The sequence below is a fragment of the Mustela lutreola genome, chromosome 4 (assembly GCF_030435805.1).
Source record: "Mustela lutreola isolate mMusLut2 chromosome 4, mMusLut2.pri, whole genome shotgun sequence".
NCBI classification, from domain to species: Eukaryota; Metazoa; Chordata; class Mammalia; order Carnivora; family Mustelidae; genus Mustela; species Mustela lutreola.
This window is the reverse complement of record NC_081293.1, coordinates 142,761,729-142,776,336: the sequence shown is the minus strand read 5'-3', so window position 1 is coordinate 142,776,336 and position 14,608 is coordinate 142,761,729. Positions and strand designations below refer to the sequence as shown.

Below are 14,608 nucleotides of genomic sequence, written 5' to 3'. Positions count from 1 at the left end.
TAAAAATGGGCAGAGGACCTGCATAGACATATTTCCAAAGAAGACATACATGAAAAGATCATCAGCATCACTAATCATGAGGGAAGTGCAAATCAGAACCACAATGAGATAATACCTTTCAACTGTCAGAATGGCTAGAATAAAAAAGATAGGAAATAACAAGTGATGGTGAGGATGCAGAGAAAAAGGAACCCTCATACATTGTTGATGGGAATGTAAACTGGTAAAGCCAATATGGAAAGCAATACAGAGATTTCTGAAAAACTTAAAAATAGGATTGGCATAAGATCCAGTAAGTCTACTACTAGGCATTCACCCCCCAAAACCAAAAATGCTAATTCAAAAAGATATATGCATCCCTATGTTTATTACAGCATTATTTACAATAGCCAAGATATGGAAGCAACCTAAGGGTCCATCCATAGATGAATGAATAAAGATTTAGTTATACACTGGAATAGTATACAGCCATATAAAGGATGATATCTTGCCATTTGTGACAACATGGATGAACCTAAAGGGTTTCACTTATGCTGAGTGAAATAAGTCAGACAGAGAAAGACAAATACCGTATGATTTAACTCATATAGAATCCACAAAACAAAACAAATGAATAAACAAACAAGATGCAGAATCAGATCTATAAATACAGAGAGCAAACTGATGGTTGCCAGAGGGAAGGGAGTGGGGGGATGAGCAAAATGGTGAAATGGGTTGAGAGATATAGGCTTCCAGTTATGGACTGCATAAGGCACAGGAATGAAAGATACAGAATAAGGAATATAGTCAATGATATTTAACAAGGTTGTATGCTGACAGATGATAGCTATCCCTGTGGTGAACATAACATAACTTATAAAGATGTGGAATAGCTATGGTGTACACCTGAAACTAATGTAACATTATGTGTCAAATACACTCATTTTTTTTTCAAAATTAGAATAATGACATTTGACAAATTAAATAGGGGACAGTTATTTAAAACAAGGAGAGGCAACATGTCAGGAATAGAGAAGAGTTTCTTGTAAAAGGAAATATGAGAGATGGTCTATAAGTAATGAAGAAGTAAATATGTGTGAGGCAATCATATATGTGGTGCATGCCAACAAGAGAAATAGAGCTTTAAGTGACCCTGAAATCATGAGAAAGACAATGGTGATGAAACAGACACCTTGACAGGTTTCCACTCAATATTTAGCTTTACCATTGGCATTCACTTATCTTGCTCAGTGGCAACTAGGGTAAGAAGCAATGATGAATTCTGTGGCTGAATTTATATAACACTAAATACGTTTCATTTTAACTCCATGAAACAATTCTGGCTTCTTCTGTAATCTTTTCAACAGCCTCTTGTTTGATCCTCCTGGTGCTTATCTCTTTTACTTCTGATATAGTATAATCATTACCACCAGATGAATCAACCTAACCATGCCCCCAATGAATTCATCCCTCTGATGAAAACTCAGAGTCTAGCTGTTGCTCTTCTTGCTGCAGGCATGTTAAAGTGACTCTAGCTACTTGATGCAAGATAATGCCATTCAACAAATATGAAGTGGTTCATAGGCTAAAACAAGCCACAATACAACTAAACTTAGAAGGGTTAAAAACAGATTTGTTTGAATATCTGGATAGAAACATTTGGGAGTGTTTTTATTGGAATTTTTCAACTCCAGTAGTTGACTTGGTTTGGGAACCTCAGATGTCTAGGAAGAACATCTAGTTGGATTAACTTAGATCCCCTTGGCCTTGGGAATAGGGTGTTTTTATTTATATTTCAACAAAATTGTATCCAAAGTAATATCAGTTTGTTATAAGAAGATAGGGAACTGGACACTGAGTAGGAGTAAATAGAAACTTAAACAAGTCCCAAACAATCAAAACTCAGATGGGCTTTGAACATAGTCCAAATATCTTAGCCTCATAGGCAATTTTTTTTTTGCTTGTTTCTATATACTGTTTTAGTGTCTTAAGAAATTTCCAGTTTATGTACAGAGTCAGAAAATGCATAACAAAACAATGGCGCATTGATTTAATTAATTGCCTTCCTTTTTTATTTTTACATCTTTGGTCTCCTATTTTAGGTTAAATGAAACATAGCGTTTCTACAGTTGGACTTCTGTGGGTCATGGTATCCAGATGCTTATTCTATAACTTAAGGCATTCATGAGAGCCTCAGGTGAATATGCACATTTTTCCTAGATGGTTTAGACTTGGAAAAGTCAATATGTGTTTTGAAGGGAAACAAAGAAAAGAAGGAGATTTGCCAACTCTTCCCGAATTTATTAATTTTATGTAGATGTGCATAATTAATAGATCATTAAACTTGAGTGCCCATCTGCCAAACATTGGGCTAAGTGTTGGAGCTATAGTAGCAAAATAAATGCAGAATCTTGCACCTCATAGAACTTAAAAATTAGTGATATTGACAAAATATTAAGCAAATAAACAACAAATGTACTGTATAATTAATAATTATCCTAAGCCGTATAAAAGCAAACCATAAACACTTATTCTTCAACACCAGTCTGGAAAGTTTACATAACAGAAAATCAACTCTTTATAAAGTATTTTCAGCATTTGGACAGATCCCTACACAAACACAGTTATTGATGGTGTAATAATTTCGGCAATGTTTGTTATTCCAGACATTTTTCAAAGAATTAAAGCTACAAAGGCAAATAAGATATAGTTCTTCCTTCATTGAGTTTATGGTATAATGAGGGAGAGCCACAGAAAAACTAACTATGGTAATATATAATATTTCACTGCATGTATACATTGTGAAGTTAACATAGTTATTAAATGCATAAATTGGGTACTTGGGTGGCTCAGTCAATTGAACAGCTGCCTTTGGCTTAGGTCATGATCCCAGGGTCCTGGAATCGAGCCCCACATCAGGCTCCCCAACCAGCAGGAAGCCTGCTTCTCCCTCTTCCTCTGCTTCAGCCTGCCCCTCCCCCCTGCTTATGCAGACTGGCTTGCTAGCACTCTCTGTCAAATAAATATATCTTTTTAAAAAATAAAATGCATAAATTAATGGTTCTATTAGTTATTCTTTACCTTGGCATGATGTAAATCTGATACAAACTATTATAATAAATATGTAAATGCTTGAAATAGATTATCACATGAAAAAAGGTAAGGAATCTTGAATTCACAATTAATGAGGATATTATATTGTCAAGAATTCTATCTCCACATAATTTAAAATTAATATAAATTATTGACATTTCAAGTGTTAGGTACATCAGTACTGACTAAACATAAATTAAGCAATTATCTGTTCTATTGCCTTAAGCATTCTAATTTCAGATCTTAAATGATATTTACCTATTAAGAGTAGAGATACATTATAGTGGAGCTGTTAGGAATATGAGGTCTAGAATCAGTTTATGAAGATCCAGTGCCTTTGCTGATAGCCAGAGTTTTTTGGTTTTTGGATAAATTTCTTTGTACTTCTGTTTCTTCATCTAAAAATTGGAAATGGCAAGAGTATCTGCATCATAAGATAGTTGTGAAAATTAAATGCAGTGCCATTGTTTAGTATATGCTCTTAGATTTGTGGCTAGCATAAAAGTATTTGCTCTTACTGAAAGTGAACATATTTTGGTGGACAGAAAAAGGAAACAAAGTTAACATAAAATATGTTCTTCTAAGTTTTCTGTTGGTGTTTTTATTTTTTTTTTTTTGTATTTCAGATTAAGTCTTTCTAAGAAAAAATTGTTTACTATATATATTAGTTTTTCTGCTTTTTAGATAATATATATTTTGATTGTATAAAGTATCATGACATCACAGTTTCCCAGGATTATCACCATGGGTGGCAATTTTTGCCTAACAGTTTTGACGTCAATTCCTATTGATGTAAAAGTGCTTATTTCAGTGTTTCATGGAACTATTCAACCTCAAAAGCCATTTTTAGATAAATCATCCAGGGCAAATATGGTCTCTGAATTCAGGTCATGCCAACTGAGAAAAAAAAGTGACTGCTTTTTTAAAAATATATTTAGTCATTGTCTGTTTTAATTATGCAGTTTATTTTTAATTTGCAAGCTGACATATAATGGAGCCAGTTTGTAAAATAAATCTTTATACTACCTAAGTTTTAAACATTGGGCTGGATATGGTTATAACTATTTAGAAAATCCCCAATGAAAGTTATTTTCTTTCTACTTCTACAAATTATTGAAGTTCCTCTTCATAATACTCTTAAGAGGAGCTTCAAAGCTCAGTCTTAGTAACATAATGTATACATGATACTGGTCTAGGTAAGGATGATGAAGCTATGAAAAACATATAAAAAGGTTTAGAAAAAGACAACATTGTACAAAACACCCCCTTTCAGGAGACCTTCTATTATTGCTGAGTTATTTGAGAATCTGATATTGTAACCTATTATAACCAATAGGAAGACAAATTATTGACTGTAGGATAAAATGAATTGGCTTCCATAGATATGCCTGTTTGGGGACTGTACAAGGTCACAGTCACATATAGGATTAAACTTTTCTTCCTTCATACTCTTCATTCTGGGAAATCAATAAGAAGCCACCACAAAAAATATGAGTTCAATTTTTAAGAAACATTTATTGAGGCTTAGAATATGCTTCTGTATTTAATGAACATACTTTATTATATGAATATTTATATTTACCCACAGCCAGTATAGACTGAAAAGGTTAACTGAAGAAATGCATCCTTAGTTTCTCAAACTAACTTCAAGGACATATACCACACAGATTGTTAATTTCACTACAGTGAATATAAAGATAATGAATCTTGTGAAAAAATTTCCACAGCCCTACAGCATTTGCCTTTTTAATAAAATGTTCTGTTAAATCTGCCCCAAATCAATCCCTTATATATGTATTTTTAATGCATAGTGTAAGTAGCTATAATTCCTGTTACAATTTTTTAAAGATTTTATTTATTTGAGAGAGAGAGAGAAATAGTGAGAGCACACATCAACAGCGGCGGTGGGGGGTGGAGGGAAGACGCAGAGGGAGAAGCAGAATCCCCACTGAGCAGAGAGCCCAATACAAGGCTCTATCCCAGGACTTCAGGATCAGGACCTGTGCTGAAGGCAGATGCCTAACAGACTGAGTCACCCAGGTACTCCTCCTGGTACAAATTTTAATACAGATTTTTCCTTTCAGATTCCTTGGCATTCTAGAAGTTATAGAAATCTAAGTCGATTTAATAAAAATTTACTTTAAGGTTAAATCATATAAAGTACAATAGAAAACATTTAAGCCCCCCACCAAAGGAAAACAAAACAAAGAAAACCCCTGCCCTCATCTTAAGGTAGTTCTTGTCTAAAATGTAGACAAGATAAACCTTTTTTTTTTTTTAAGATTTTATTTGTTTATCTGAGAGAGAGAGAGAGAGAGAGAGCATGAGCAGAGAGAGGGAGAAGCAGACTCTTTGCTGAGCAGAGAGTCTGACAGCGGACTTTATTGCTGGACCCTGAGGTCATGAACTGAGCCAAAGTCAGTCGCTTAACCAAGGGAGCCACTAAGGTACCCACAAGATAAACTTTATTTTACCAGTTAAATAGTTTAAAGTTAAAGTACCTATTTGCTTGAAATTTATAGCCTGTTGTTATAAATATTTTAATATTTAAATAAATGAAAGCTATCTCTTCTCTTTTAAAAAATGACATTTAAAATAATTTTTGTGGGGCACCTGGGTGGCTCAGTGGGTTAAAGCCTCTGCCTTCAGCTCAGGTTATGATCTCAGGGTTCTGGGATCCAGTCCCACATCTGGCTCTCTGCTCAGCAGGGAGCCTGCTTCCTCCTCTCTCTGCCTGCTCTCTGCCTACTTGTGATCTGTCTCTGTCAAAGAAATAAATAAAATCTTAAAAAAAATAAATAATATAATTTTTGTTACAATTCCATATCAATACAATTGAAAAATCTTTGAATACCTTCTGTTTGTAGGACTTTGTGCAAATATAAATATAAATTGGTTTGTAAGTCCAGTGAAGAGACAAACAAACGGATGGCCTCCCAAATGCTAGAGACTGATGTGATGTCATTCTAGGATTAGAGAAGGCCCAGAAGAAAAATTAATTAAATCCGCTTATCTGGCTTCTTCCGGGGGGGGGGGGGGGAGAAAGCAAAAGATAACAGTCACGGCAGAATGTGTATGCTGTGTTTTTAAAACAAAAAACATTGGTCTAAATAAGAGTGAGGTCATGCAATATAAAATCTGGCCATTTTTAGGAATTTGTCCTGAAATTCACTGTGCAAGTGACCATTGCTAAATCAATTATAATGTAATCCACATCCATCATGGAGACAGCCAAATAAATGGCTAGGCTATATTAGAGTTTGCTAATTTCCCACATAAAAGTTCCATTTCAAAGCTACAATTTCTCTGTCACAAGCTTTGTATTTTGTGCTTTAAATCATGTTTTGCTGCATTTTCTATGGTTCCTTAAGTAAGTATGTAGCTGTGGACTTCACGTGTTGTGGGTGCTTAAGGACGTTTGATTGAAGGCTTCGTCAGTAATTCTTGTGATTTGTCCCTGTTCATTCAGACCTCTTTACAGTATGGGTTACCTTCTTTAAGTAGAGGGAGAATGCTCTTTGATTTAAAAAACTGTGTCTTGGGGTCCACAGTACGCTTGCTGACCCCACGAGGCCCCAGGGGAATCATGCAGATTCTGCCAAAGTCATTGAGTTTAAAAAAATTCAATAACTGGGAAGTCAAGTAGGTAAACATTAACCTCAGAAATCATGACTCTAATGAATGGAAGAGGTAAAAATCCTTGTGTGTGTGTATGCATGTACATGCAGTCAGGAGCAGAGGTGTATGGGTGTGGGTGCACATGTAGGTATAAGCATGCCCAGGCCCCGCACATGCAGAGTTCTGCCAGGCAGTGTTTTGTGTACTTTATCTGTACCAAACTTTTTGATTCTCCAAGCTGTTCTGTGTTGTGGATGCTATTATCCTCATTTTGAGATATGGACAAGTGCATTGCCTTCTTTCTCTGGCATCCTTTAAGGATAATACTAAATTGCCAGCATCTCTCTCGGAGGAGTTTGTACCCATGACTGGTGCCCCAGCTTGAATGACTGCCACCTTAGGAATGGGACCCCTGAGCACCTGGCTTTGAGAGTCAACAAGTCTTGCTTTCATGATTCCAATAGGACTATAGCAAATGAAGGAGTTTTATTTTTAAAAAATTTTATTAGTTACAGGGGCACCTGGAGGCTCAGTTGAGTAAGCAACTGGCCCTTGATTTTGGCTTGGGTCCTAATTTCAGAGTCTTGGGATCGAGCTCTATGTAGGGCTCCATGCTTAGTGGGGAGTCTGCTTGGAATTCTCTCCCTCCCTTTCTGCCCCTCCCCTACTCTCTCTCTCTAAAATAAATAAAACATTAATTTAAAATATTACTATTTATAGGTTTATTGAGGTATAAGTGACTTGTAAAATGTTAGGATATTTCAAATGCATCTTATGGTGATTTGATATATGTATCCATTGTGAAAGGATGCTCCCATCTACTTAATTAACACATCCATCACTCATTTATTTATTTATTGACATTTAAGTTTATTCTCAGCAAATTTCAGTTATACAGTGTAGTATTATCAGTTGTAGTCACCCATGTTTTACATAAGATCTTCAGACCTTATTCACATTAAAGTTGAAAGTTTGTACTCTTTTTCCAAACTTTCCCTATTTACCCGACTTCAACCTTGTATGATCATTTTTATACTCAGTTTCTATGAGATTTTGTTTTTTGTTTGTATATTAGGTTTCACATATAAGTGATACTATGGACTTCTCTTTCTGGTTTGTTTCACTGAATATGTATCATATCTTCTTTATCCATTTATCCATCCACTGACAGACACTTAGGTTGTTTCCCTGTCTTAGCTTTTGGGAGTAATGCTGCAAAGAAAATGAAAGTATAGATACCTCTTCAGGATTCTGATTCCATTTTCTCTGGATATATATGCAGAAGTGGGAATATTGGACCATGTGGTAGGTCTATTTTTAGTTTCTTGAGGAACCTCATACTGTTTTTCTATGGTGGCTGTACCACTTTGCATTCAGACCAATAGTATGTAAGGGTTTTCTTTTCTCTGCAACCTCACCAACATTTATCTCTCATATTTTTGATAATAAATATCATAACAAGTGTGATGTTATTCACACACACACACACACACACATAGCAGAATATTATTTATCCTTAAAAGAGAAGGAAATTCTGCCATTTGCCATCTATAACAATATGAATGAAACTGGAGTGTTTTGCAAGTTAAATGAACTAGACAGGCAGAGAAAAACAAATACTGCATGGTTACACTTACATGTGGAATAAGAAAAAAAGAAAAAAGTTGAATTTCCAATAGAGAATCAGAATGGTGGTTGTCATGGGCTAGGGATAGGGAAAAATGATACGAACTTTCAGCTGTAGGATGAATAAGGAAGGATCTAATGAATAACATAGGGACTGTTTTGATAATACTATATTGTATAATTCAAATTTGCTGAGAGGGTAGAACTTAAGTGTTTCAGCAAAAAAAAATAAAATAAAATATGTGAGGTAATGGATATATTAATCAACTTGGTATGGGAATCTTTTTATATAGTATATGCACGTCAGATCATCACATTATATATTTTCTTTTTCTTTAATAAAGATTTTATTTATTTATTTGACAGACAGAGATCACAAGTAGGTAGAGAGAGAGCAGAGAGCCCGATGAAGGGCTCCATCCCAGGACCCTGAGATCATGACCTGAGCAGAAGGCAGAGGCTTTAACCTACAGAGCCACCCAGGCACCCCTATTTTAAATATATTCCAGTTCTGAAAATTGTATTCTAATGAAATTGAAAAAAAATCCTGGTTTTATAAATGTGAAAATTGAGGTGTAAAAAGATAGTTGTTCCAAGGTCGTATATTTGGTCATTGACACACCTAGGGATTAAAACTTGCCTTTTTTTTTGTGCCAGAGCTTGCGTGTCTAACATTGCTATTCCTAGCCCGAGAGTCTAGAGGAGATTGGTAAATGACCTTCCCGGCAATAAGCCATGATGACCTGCTATGTTATTTCCAGTCCTGTGGAATGTGAAAACTGGATTAGATTTGGTCTAAGAGCCTATTCAAATCCAGTTTTTTATAATTTTTATTCTTTATAAATATAGGGCCTTTTCTGGATCTTTCATAACTTTCCAGTCTACGTGTACTTATTTATGGTTTGAAAACCACTGGAAAAGTTACCATGTTACAATCTATCCCATTTAGGACGTAGTCATTGTCTCATCATTAAAGTCAAAGTTGTGAAGATTTTAATCACACTTGATATAAATTAAGCTATTTGATTTTTCTCAAACATAACAAAGTTAAAAAATGTTTACACTATAAAGTAAGAATACATTTACTTATGGGACCATATGTCCTTTAGAAGCACATGCTAAGAGTGTTTGGACTATGTTTCTCTTTCCAATGCTTTGTACATAATAGATATTCTATAAATGTTTGTTGAATAAAATAACATGACAAGGTGTTTCTAAGCACCAGTTCACATAAAAGGCTCTTATTAAATACGAATTTATATTGACTTTAAGTAATGTATGCTATGTCACTAGCTAAGCTTTGCTTTTCTTGAATTTGTTTTAAAAATTGCCTCGCTTAAATTCATAAAAGGTTAATAAAGGTTATCTTGCTTATAATCCTTATTACAGGACTAACATTTTAGGAACACATAGACATACATGTGTAATGACCCAATTCCTATTTTCTTTTTCTTTTTTATTTTTGGATAAGCCTATAACTTCTGGGGAATGTTTTCTTTTTTCCCCCAAGTTTTTGTTAGTTAACATACAGTGTAATATTAGTTTCAGGTGTAGAATTTAATGATTCAGCACTTCTGTACAGCACCCGTACTCATCACAACAAGTGCATTCCTTAATTCCCATCACCTGTTTTACTCATTCCCCACCCTGCACCCCGCTTACCTCCCCTCTAGAAACCATCAGTCTGTTCTCTGTAGTTAAGAGTCTGTTTCTTGGTGTTCCTCTCTTTTCCTTCCCCTATGTTGATTTGTTTTGTTTCTTAAATTCCACATATGAGTGAAATCATACGATATTTCCTTTCTCTGACTTATTTCACTTATCATAATACTCTTTAGCTCTATCCACATCCCTGCAAATGGCAAGATTTAATTCTTTCTTATGGTTGAGTAACATTCCATTGTTTGTGTATGTGTATGTGTGTTTGTGTGTATATGTATATATATATTCCAAATCTTCTTTAGCCATTTATCAATTGATGGACATTTGGACTTTTTCTGTAATTTGGCTATTATTGATAATGGCGCTATGATTATCAGGGTACATGTATTCCTTTGAATTAGCTCTTGTGTATTCTTTGGGTAAATACCTATATTGCGATTGCTGGGTTGTAGGGTAGCTCTATTTTTAACTTTTTGAGGAACCTCCATACTGTTTTCCAGAGTGGCTATAGCGGTTTGCATTCCCACCAACAGTGTAAGAGGGTTCCCCCTTCTCTTCCTCCACCAACACCAGCTGTTTCCTGTGAACAACCTATTTTCTTAAACATCTAGTACCCACTAGACTATGTATGGATTTAGAAGTCAAATTTGGACGGGGGTGCTGTACATTTCTTAAAGATGAATAGGTCCTGATGTTACTGATTTGCAGAATTCTCAGGAACTGAGAATTCCTGGGAATTCGTGTTGATTGAATTCATATAGGACATAGAAAAATCATTTTGGAAGAGTTTTGGGAAAACACATATTACGAAGTTTTGTAGAGTCTGTGAAAGGTTACTTTTGAGACAATAAGAGGTGAGTCCGAAGTTTCACAGTTACTTAGCAGCAGAGTAAAGACTGGAAGAGTTTAAACATCCTTATTCTCACTTACCTTCCCCATATCTTGCACTGGATATTAATTTATTTATTCATCCACTCATTTATTAGAAAACTACCTATTGTACACATAGCACATTCTAAGTACTTTGCCGGACACTAGAGACATGTGAGTGAACGAAGCAGACTTGGCTTATGCTATTGCAGGCCTTGCCATGCTTGGGCTTTTCTACAGTGAACAAATATGAATTAAATTATGGAATTTAGTTTGGGAATACATATTTTGATGACAAAAGAAAGGCAGTTGGGAATTAAGATATTGTTTATTTCTCTATACCTGTAAATTTTTTATTTAGTTGATTAGTGGGAATTTACAGAACAAGGTTATTTTTCTGCCACTATTTTTTTTTCAAAGATTTTATTTACCTATTTGATGGGGAGAGAGAGTACAAGTAAGCAGAGCAGCAGGCAGAGGGAGAGACAGAAGTAGGCTCTCTTCTAAGCAGGGAGCCCGATGCAGGGCTCGACCCCAGGACCCTGGAATCATGACCTGAGCTGAAGGCAGCTGCTCAACCAACTGAGCCACCCAGGCACCCCTGCCACTATTTTTTTTTAAGCTTGATTAATTATACAAAGATACGCATGAAGTCTAAAATCTACTGATGGGGACATTTATGGACAAATTTGTCCTTCTGTATCAAATTATTTCTAAGTACGGTAGACAGTCTTTGCCTACTTCCTTACATTGCATTTATTTATTTGTTTGTTTATTTATTTATTTTTAAATATTTATTTATTTGACCGACAGAGATTACTAGTAGGCAGAGAGGCAGGCAGAGAGGAGGAAGCAGGCTCCCTTCCGAGCAGAGAGCCCAATGTGGTGCTCGATCCCAGGACCCTTGGATCATGACCTGAGCTAAAGACAGAGGCTTTAACCCACTGAGCTACCCAGGCGCCCCTCATGTATGACTTTAAAACAAACATTAATTTATATATTTTTGTTATAATTGCAGTAAGGTTGGTTTTGGTAAATTGATATTTATTGGATACTTAATAAATGCTTTGTACATTAACTAGCCTTTGTTTATCTAAGAGCAGTGATTTTGTAATATAAACAGATCAAGAGAAAAATGTATTACTTAAATCTTTTGGGTTCCTTTCCTCCTCTGGATCCTCTGTGGTATTTGTTACACTTCCTTCTTTTGTATTAACATCTGTCCAAATTAACCCTGATTAAGCAAACCCTAACAAATGGGAAAATATATGGCAAATACAAAAATTGCTCGGAGCAGAGCAGAAATAATTAATGGTGTGCATTACAATTACAATAAAAAAGAATTAAGTTTATTTTTAACTTAGACAACTGAGCGCTCGAAGTGGATTTATAGTACCAACAATTAAGTGCTGTGCGTGTGTACGGATGTGTGTGTACATACCTGTGTGTCTAGTTGGGAGGGGTTGTTCATGGTTATCCAGTCTATTACAGAACAAGAATAAAAAGACAAACTATTGCTATAAAAGATTAAGTAAGTTATTGGGAAGTATTCTTGTCTTTAGGGGTTTTGAAAACTTGGTTAAGTTCTAAATTCAGCTCAGCTTCACCTAATGTGAAAATAAGCTGGAGATAAATCAGGGCAGAGAATGAGCAACCAATAAGAAGAGAAAGGGAGACTCCACAGGCAGCAGTAACCAGTAGGTTTCACCAGAATTTCTAGCTGACAGAAATACTGATGCATTGAAATCACAGTGGATACTATGCATGGAAGACAAGAGCCAACAAGGGATGTGTGTATATCAAGATACCCTGCATTCAGCTTATAAACACCCTCCTTAATAGCTATCTGGTTTTGCATACATTTTATAAAATGGACATGATTATTTCGTGGCTTACATTTTTATTACTCCAATGCATTATTTTACACACATGGCTCAAAATTATCATTTTTATCGGTATGCTGACGGGTTATGCATACAAACGATTTCCCTTTTAATATCCACCTGCTTTTCCCCATCCCTTCTTATTTTATCCTCCTCCATCCTCCAGTCCCCTGCTCCCAGGTGACCAAGTTAGAATGCAGGAATAGAGTGTGCAGCTTTTAGAATTGCTAGAAGTGGGTTAGGCAAGTGGCGGATGAACAATGACCGGGCAAGGACTATAGTTAGCCAGAGGGTGGGGAGACAAGGTATCAAGTTTCCTGGGGAAGGGGAAACGTATTCTGAATGGTAGTAATTGCAGTGAATCAAGCTTAATGTCTCAACCACAACCACTCATACCTGCACAGTCTCCACCCTCCTCTTATAACTGGTCCAGCAGTTGAAGAGCTGTGAAGCCCTGTCTCTCTGTCTCCTTCTCCCTGAGCTCCAGCGGCAGTAGTAGCAACAGCAGCTGTGGAAGCGCCAGCTAGAGATAGGCAGGGTTGGTGCTTGCAGCCGCGCAGATCGCCTCCTCCTCGCCACACGCACACACATCCACACACGCACTGCACAGATTCCCAATATCACCGCGTCTTGGTAGAAATGAAGGACTCAAAGAGATGAGCGAAGAGCGTGGGTCATGGACAACAGGTATTTCATCTCTGACAAATCCCGTTTCCTTCTGATGCTTATTGGTATGGATAATAAAATAACCGTTTGTGATGCCTAGCCTGAGTGGGAGCCTGGAGGTGGCCGCGCAGAGGAGGGGAAGCGGGAGTGCGTGCGAGGTGGGGAAGGGGGATGCCAAAGATGACTTTCAGGCTCCGGAAACCTACACCTTTGAGCCTCCGCTGCTGTTTTTGAGTTGCAAATTGTCAGGGAAGGGTGGGCTGCAGGCAGCCTGTGTTGTTGACTGGAAGACGATTTCCATCTTTCAGACACTAGTTAGAATGGGCCGTGCGTGCTGGAAGGGGGTGGAAGTCGAGGGGAGGAGATGCTGCGAGCGGAGTTCTTGAAGCTCCACTCCTCTGGGGAAGCCGAGCGGCGAGGCAGCCTTCTTCACCGAGCCGAGAGCGTGTGAATCGGAAGGGATCCTGAGAGCTGGCTGGTCCCAGGTCCTCTCCGGAAAAGCGGTTGCTCTCGCTTCGGGGATGCGATGCGCCCAGCCCTCGCCTGCATCACACTGCAGTAAGTTAAACTCGACACGGCTGGCAATTTGAGTGGCTTCTGGGTTTGTGCTGCGGGGGAAGGGAGGCTGAGAAGAAATGGCGAGGAAAGTTCGAAAAGCATAGCTTTAAATTCTCCTTGACATGTTAAATCCGTTTTTCTCTCTGACTCCCGTCCTAGTTATGCTGTAGTTGGTTTACTCTTGGTTATTTGTTGGCGGACGTGGCTTGTCGGGTAGGTATGCCCTAAAGCGCCTAGTCCGTTGTGATTTTAGGCAACAAAACTGGTAAAGGCGTCCTACATTGAATTACAATAGGGAGCTCCTGAAAGTTACTAATGGACGACACTTCGCCTTTTCAAAAGAAAATTCGTGAAGAGGCCAGCTTAGACTTTCAGATACCCACCTAATTGTTACAAGTTTCATTCCAGACTTATTCCTAATCTTCAAATAAAGAAGCAGTCTAACAAACGAAATGAAGCAAAGGTCTTTGATTTATTTTATTATATTAAAATGAAATGTGGAGTAGGTCTCTCGATCACTGTCAGACAACTGATGATAGGATAAACATTCAAATACTCTTTAGTGGGTGGAGGGCTGGATTCCCCCCAGTTTCTTACTAGTGCAGTCATCTTCTCCACTTGCTAAGGAGTCCCCTCCTTGTGATTTCAAAGTGTGT

General features: G+C 37.0%; 1 protein-coding gene across 5 annotated transcripts in view; it reads left to right on the top strand.

The window, feature by feature from the left end:
- Positions 1 to 13,186: 13,186 nt before the first annotated feature.
- DGKB (diacylglycerol kinase beta) overlaps positions 13,187 to 14,608 on the top strand; it is a 719,270-nt gene continuing 717,848 nt past the window's right edge. For 4 of the 5 annotated variants that reach the window (XM_059171265.1, XM_059171262.1, XM_059171263.1 and 1 more), the window contains exon 1: positions 13,187 to 13,415. The gene's annotated coding sequence lies outside the window, so the exon portion shown is untranslated. Of the gene's footprint in view, positions 13,416 to 13,578; positions 13,953 to 14,608 lie in introns of those variants that run through there. The other variant, XM_059171261.1, reaches the window with a different exon arrangement.